At 31.8% G+C, this 7175-nt stretch overlaps 1 protein-coding gene across 2 annotated transcripts in view; it reads left to right on the top strand.

The window, feature by feature from the left end:
• The first annotated feature begins 2011 nt into the window (after positions 1-2011).
• LOC126761835 (venom dipeptidyl peptidase 4) overlaps positions 2012-7175 on the top strand; it is a 117800-nt gene continuing 112636 nt past the window's right edge. The window contains exon 1 of one of the 2 annotated variants that reach the window (XM_050478246.1): positions 2012-3516. The gene's annotated coding sequence lies outside the window, so the exon portion shown is untranslated. The remainder of the gene's footprint in view (positions 3517-7175) is intronic. The other variant, XM_050478247.1, reaches the window with a different exon arrangement.

Raw genomic sequence — 7175 nt, 5'->3', positions numbered from 1 at the left:
CGAGAAATTAATTACGATTCTAAATGCCTTTGGAGCCGTGCAATGCCTTTTATGTTCCAAATCTTATAAAGATAATAGGGAATATATCCTTAAAAGACATTTTGTTAATTTTCATTATACTCTTAATTATTTATAAAATTTGCATAAATTTAATTCCAATTTCTCACTGGGCTACTTTGTTTTCGTGCTCAGCAACACAGTGACAGATCCTCTCATGCCGACCACTGTATAAAATTCATTTCTTGCCACTGCTGCTGGGTACGTAGTTAGGTAGAGTGGCTGTCTGACGAAGCAACTAGTTCTTTAGGAAGTCCATTGTGATACCACCGGGACTAAACTCCCTACACTATATTGTCGCCTCTCTGAACCACCCCTTGCTTCTGATGAAGTTCATCAGTACGAAAATTTTTATTTGTGAAACCTTCGAGACGTCGTCACGAAATTGGCATACAAGATGTTTTAGAACCTCCTCTACTTGTATCTCCTGACAGCTTCTACAATAGTCGTTATATGGCGTTCCTAGTCTACTGTCATGCCTGCCAATTAGATAGCGTTAGCATTCCTATTAGAGTTCTTTTATCTTTCCTTTAAAATTTTAAAAGTTAGCATGAACGGCTCATATTCCATTCACGCCACGTTTGTCTGTATCTCAAGCAAGTGAGGTATTGCTTCTACCCAGCTCTTTTCCGGATTCTAATTGTAGTGCAGTGTCTGTTCTGTTCAGTTCATCTGCATCACAGTTCTCCGCGATATCCCTATGTCCTGGATCCCATTGCAGGTTTATCGTGAAATAGGATGTTAGTTCCTTCAAAGAGAATAAAGCATTTTCTCATTAACTTTGAAAAGACTCTAAGAGCCTTTAGCGAGTTCAAAGCCGCCTGGTAATCTGTATATATACATATATATTCTGTATAAATATATTTATTGTGAGAACAAGAAGGCTTTCCAGGCCGCTCTGTACCCCAACCATAGTGGGAACACCCATATAAGAAGTCAGGCTATGGCTAGATACCGCACAACTACAATAAGAACGAACTGTTACCAGCCTCTTTCGGTCTACATCGTGATACTGTGGTATCTATACCAGTCGGCACCTTCGGGGAGGGTGCGACGGGTGATTTTTGGCAACCAAAACTGAATTACTGCTTTCGATATAAAAACTATTGATATTTAAGAATTATTATTACTCCTATCTTGACAACAAATTTTATCTATACAAATTCTAAGATATTCAATAATAAAAAGCATTATCCAGGTATCTTCAGACCACTGTATGCAATACTTTGCCAACAGCCGTTTCAGAGCTTTCAAGCGTAAACAACAAAGCTTTGCGCCCTACTCAGAGTAAAAGTCAACAGCGGCAACTGTGAGCGCAGCTGTACAGCGCTGTTAACGCGCTCTCTAGCTACTCACACGCGCGAACCACCTGTTACGCGCACGGTTACTCTCTACGCTCGACGCACTCATGCCCAGCGCGCGCTGTCCCTACACAGATTACGTCACGGTTGGAGCACGCGTCTTCGCTCGTGCGCTTTTCACCGCATATTTATCGCTATTTCCGTGTTTTGCTCAACCGGTACGTAAACGAGAAAGCGCGAAGCAGCGAACGAAGTGAAAATGCCGACAAATAAGCTGATACTGTGTACGTGAGAGCAGGGAGCTACTTGACTAGGTAGTCGTATTGTCGTATATGACAAAGCGGCGCTGGCCGGAGTCCATGCGGGCGTGTGTAACACTGTGAACATTGGCATTTTTCTGCATTACATTTTGTGTCTGACTTTCGCTATTAACTGTTGTTTGGCGTATTTATTGCTACACTACTTGGCTGCCTCTTTTTTGCCTTTGGCCGCCTCTACACACGCCTTCTCATTTGTGTGCTGGCTTTTTGTTTTGTTGTTTTGTTATTGCGCGCGCGAGTCGAGCGTGCGGCTGTGTGCGTGGTGGGGCCATGATTTTGGCACTTACACGACAGACTCCAGCCAGTCGTCAGCCAAATCCGGTCGTCTATGCCGTATGCTGTTGGTGGCGTTCCATTCGATTTGCACTGTACGTTTCAGTCTAAGCAAAATCTTCGCCAACGACGGTCGCTTTCTGCTCGTTCTATCCCTTGGTTCGGTCGTCGATACGAAACCGCTGTGGCTGGGTGCGCGCGTGTTGTGGCAACGAAAGCACTTTCTTTCCGATTACGCGATTTTACTTTATTTATTTCAATTTATTTTTGATTATTTTTCGATTTGGTGAAATGACACAGTGACTAAACATTGGCTAATTTGTGGTTACTAAATGCTTTGCTACAAACGACTGGGACGTCCCTTAATATTTTTTTGTGAGCAAATTGTATTATTTGTCTTGTGATTTTTCCTTGTTTTTCAACTACTTTTGTGGTCGCTAAAATAATGCCGACTCGAAGTTTGTGAAAGTGAAAACTTATGTGCACACATTGTTTTTGTAAAAGTTTACTACGTACAAATTGTTATTGTCGTTGCAACGGTAACTCCAAAGCATAGTCTCTTTTCGCTAAGAAATAAATTGTCTTAAAAGTGTTTGGAACCCAAGTTAGATGCTTAGAAAAAGTGCCAAATTTTCAAATTGAAGATGGAAAAATTGAATTGAAGATTAAAAAAAAAAATTATTAAAAAAAATTATTGTTAATCAAAATTTTTATTAAAAAAATAATTCTTAAAAAAGAAAAAATTATTAAAAAAAATAATTTAAAAAAATAATAATAATTACTAAAAATCAAATAGCCTCCTTGACGCGTGTAAGTTAAAAGCTTAAGAGTTCATTTACCTTAAGCCAAATAGTGCTAGAAATTCCAGCGTACTGCATTTTTCCAACAAGCGTTTGTTTTTGTATTGCACCGCTTTAACAGTCTTTTATTTTCGCCACGCATTTTGTTGTTGCCGAAATACTTACGGCTTAGCACACGAGAAAAAAGTCCAGTTTTTCGCTGAACACACATACACACAATAGCAAGTTACAAACCGCTTGGACTTAGCCGCCACTCTGTCCAGCGGCGCTACTCAACAACAAGAATTCAGTGTGTACAGCCTTTGTCACAAAATTGGACACACTAGCGGCTAGAGCGTCGAAAATTCGCAATTAGCATTGTAGTGCAGCACGTGTGAACAACAACAGCAAGGAAAGCCAGAAAAGCAGGAACAACAACAACAAAAAAGCAGTGCTAGCAGCAGCGCAGCTGGGCACGACATCTCCAAGTACTCCAAACTCCGAACTGATAAATTCCAACTCCAGCCTATAAACTGCCTGCAGCTTACGACTGCCTGCCAATAACAACAACAGCGTCCACTTCCTTGCTTCCTGTGCGCAAAATACCGGTATTTTGGTGAAGTCACCTCCTCCGCTTCGCCAAACTGCTTGGGTACGTCGGCGTACGCTACGTCAAAGTGTGCCGCCTATATTGAGAAGCATAGCTGTTTGGATTTCTGCATCACCTCACTGCCTGCGCCTGCAAAGTGATGATCTGCGTATGCACGTCTTCGCCCGCAACGAATGGTGAGTTTCGGCGTTATTTATGAGTTTGCATATTTGCGGTGCCTTTTGGCGATGCCTTTTTGCCTTTACTCGAGGGGACAGTGATTTTTGTGCTTTTCATTTTGTTTGTAATATTTTGGCTTAATGAAGTGGATATTGAAAGTGTTGCTTTGTGGTGAAATTGTGGGAAGTTGTCTAAACGAATGTTGACTTCGTCTACTTTTCGCAAAATTCGTGATTATTCTTCAAATCAGATTTAAATTTCTTTGTCAGTAGAAAAATATTTGAAAAAAGTTTCAAAATTTTAAATTGTTTTCAAATATTGAAAATTTTTTACGATTTTGAAATTTTTCTATATTTTTTTATGAATTTTTTTTAAATTAGAAAAAGAAAATACTACCATTTTGCAAAAAAAATTCGTAAAATATTATAATATTTGAAATTTTTTTTCATATATTTAATTTTTTTACGATTTTGAAATATTTTTTTAATTTTTTTATGAAATTTTTTAAATTTGGAGAATAGAAAATACTACCATTTTGCAAAAAATGTTCGTAAAATATTATAATATTTGAAATTTTTTTCATATAGTTAATTTTTTTACGATTTTGAAATATTTTTTTAATTTTTTATGAAATTTTTTAAATTTGGAGAATAGAAAATACTACCATTTTGCTAAAATAGTTCAAAAAATATTATAAAATTTAATTTTTTTTCATATATTTAAATATTGACTATTTTGAAAATTTGACTATATTTTGCGGAAAAAGTTACTTCAGCAGATATATTTTTACTGCCTCTTAAAAAATCTCTTAAGATATTCAGACTACTGGAAATAAGAGTAAACCACTCAATTATGTTAGAAAATAATGCTTTTTTGAATAATTTTCTTCAGATTGGTTATATTTTACGTTAGGAATCTGGTTATATTTTACGTTAGGAATCTGTTTAATATCGCGTTTATTCTACTGATAATTAATGCAGAAATGTGCAAATCTCATATACACATATACATACATATTATGCATATGATTATATGCGGTTACAGCTTACCACATTCCTGCATTTTCATATTTTGCCTTCGTGAACTAATAAACAATATTCAATTCCCCACAGAGTTAATAGTCTTTCCTTTAACTCCGTTTGGCGCGAAGGGCCACTTTGATAAGGAAAATATTAAATAGGCAAAAACGTATAATAAAATAAACTGGCGTACATTTAAAAAAAGTGAAATGCAAGAATTATATTTAGTGTAAATAAAACAACAAACAGAAATTCGGTAAGCAAATGCGTTGGCGCGCCTTTCACCAAAAGAATTTAACCAATTACTCCATATGTGAAATGAACTTGTTGTGTGCCAGCATGTGTATACTCGTACATATGTTTGTACAAGTATGTGTGTGTATGTACACGCATGTCAATCTACCCCAGCGCTCGCCTGCCACTTTCTGATTTATGATTTGTTTTGATTGTCAGCTTAACTCCGATTTCTAATATCTTTTTTGCTCGCTTCGACGCTCATTCTTCACCCACTATCTGATTTATTACAAGCTTAAATGCCAAAACCACGTAATTTCATTTCCGTATGCATTACGAGCGCTACAAAATATGTGACTTTTTGACGTTTATTATGATTTTTACTTTTACATCTTCATTTTTATTCATTTTTTGCTTAATTAATTTTTTTACCTTAAAGCTGAAAGCGTTGCGTTATGCTAACTGAGCAGCTATAATGTCTTAATCAAAGCATTGAATCTAAATGAGCTTATAATTTGAAGTGGTGACAGGTAGTAGCCACATACATGTATGTATGTATACATATAAGAAAGTTTAAAAAAAATATATATAACATAAAAAAAAATTTAAAAAAATTAAAAAACTTATTGAAAAAATTAACAAAAATTAACAAAAATTAAGAAAAATATTAAAAGGAAAAATAAAAATATATAAAAATTAAGAAAGTATCCAAAAAATAAAAAAATATACAAAAATAAAAATATATAAAATAATAAACTGTATAAAAAAATTAAAAAATAACCAATATGAAATAATAATAAATATACAGTAAAATATAAATATAAAAAAATAAAAACTACATTAAAATTAAAAAAATAAAAAATATATCAAGATTAAAAAATATTTAAAAATAAAATTATAAAAAAATAAAAATTTATAAAAAATAATATATATACAAAATTTAAAAAATTATTAACATGCAAAAAATTAAAACTATATTAAATTGAAAAATATATAAAAAATAATAAATATAAAAAAACATATATTAATTAAAGTATAAAAATATTAAAAATATAATAAAATAAAACATAAGAAAATAAAAAATGAAAATATATAAAAAAATATAAAAAAGTTCAAATTTCATTAAAATTTAAAGTAAAAAGAAACTAAAAAATATATAGAAAAAAAATAATATATGTATATGAAAAAAATAAATGATTAAAAAAATATATGAAAAATAATAAATATAAAAAAATATAATAAAATTAAAAATAAAAAAAATAAAAAATTATAACAAATATAAAACAAATAAAAACATATAAAAAATAAAAAATATACAAACATTAAAAAGTATATTAAAATTAACAAATATAAAAAAATTAAAAAATATAAAAAAATAGCGCAAAAACAAAAATAGATATTTTCCTTTGCTCTCTTGTGCCAGCCAAAACCAGTTTTCACTAATATCAATTGGTTTTGTTTTTTTTTTATATTTTGCTTCAGCAAGAAATTCCATTGCATACCATGCAGTCTTTCATAGCACGAAATGTACACATGTTTACATATTAATGTATAATGTATGTGTATATATACTCAAACAAGCCGGCATAGCAATTCAGTTTTCTGATTCTGCATATACTCGTTTATTAAAAGAATGTAAAAAATAGAAAAAGTACAAAATGTTTTAAAATGCGTCACACATTTCAATGTTTTCCATATTTTTTTTTAAATAAAATTTTAAACTATGTTTAGTATTTAATTGTGAATTTTAATCATTGGCAAATTTAATATAATTTTTTTGAACTTGTTCTCTATTAAAGTTAAATATTAAAAAATGTTAAAAAAGCAGTAAATCTATCAAGCTTGTCAACTCAATTGTTTTCCTTTTTCTATTCAAATTTAATTTATTTTTTTTTGTTATGAACTCACATATTTAGAAACAAAAACGAAATAATAGAAAAATTACGAAATATTTCCATAAAAACATGTTTCAGTTTTTTTTTTACATTTTAAATATTTGTATTCTTGCACTTACTTTTCTTTACAGATTTTTTTTTTTTGATTTTTTCCATAAAAAGTTTTTTTTTTCACATCGAAATCACTTGATGATTTTTTCTAATTTTTTTGTTTCAAACAAATTATTAAAAATTGTTCAAAATTCCATTAACCTGAACCCTTTTCCATTTTATCAAACCAAGTACAACGTCTTACTACTGAAAAACAACAACTATCATCTGTTTCTCTGTTGACATTTTAAATTAGCTGCCTAAAAATTGTCACAAAAATATACAACAACAACAAGATTGCAAGTAATCAAAAATTCATGCCACAATAAATCTCCTTGCGATGCTTGCTAATTGCCACCTGAATTCGAAGAATAGGCGGCTAAAAGCTCAGAAGCATGCGTTTCACAAAACACCAACAATTATTTACTGTTGTTGTAA

Source organism: Bactrocera neohumeralis, chromosome 6 (genome assembly GCF_024586455.1).
Source record: "Bactrocera neohumeralis isolate Rockhampton chromosome 6, APGP_CSIRO_Bneo_wtdbg2-racon-allhic-juicebox.fasta_v2, whole genome shotgun sequence".
Classification (NCBI taxonomy): Eukaryota; Metazoa; Arthropoda; class Insecta; order Diptera; family Tephritidae; genus Bactrocera; species Bactrocera neohumeralis.
The sequence above is the reverse complement of the archived record's forward strand: the minus strand, read 5'-3'. Positions and strand labels throughout refer to the sequence as shown.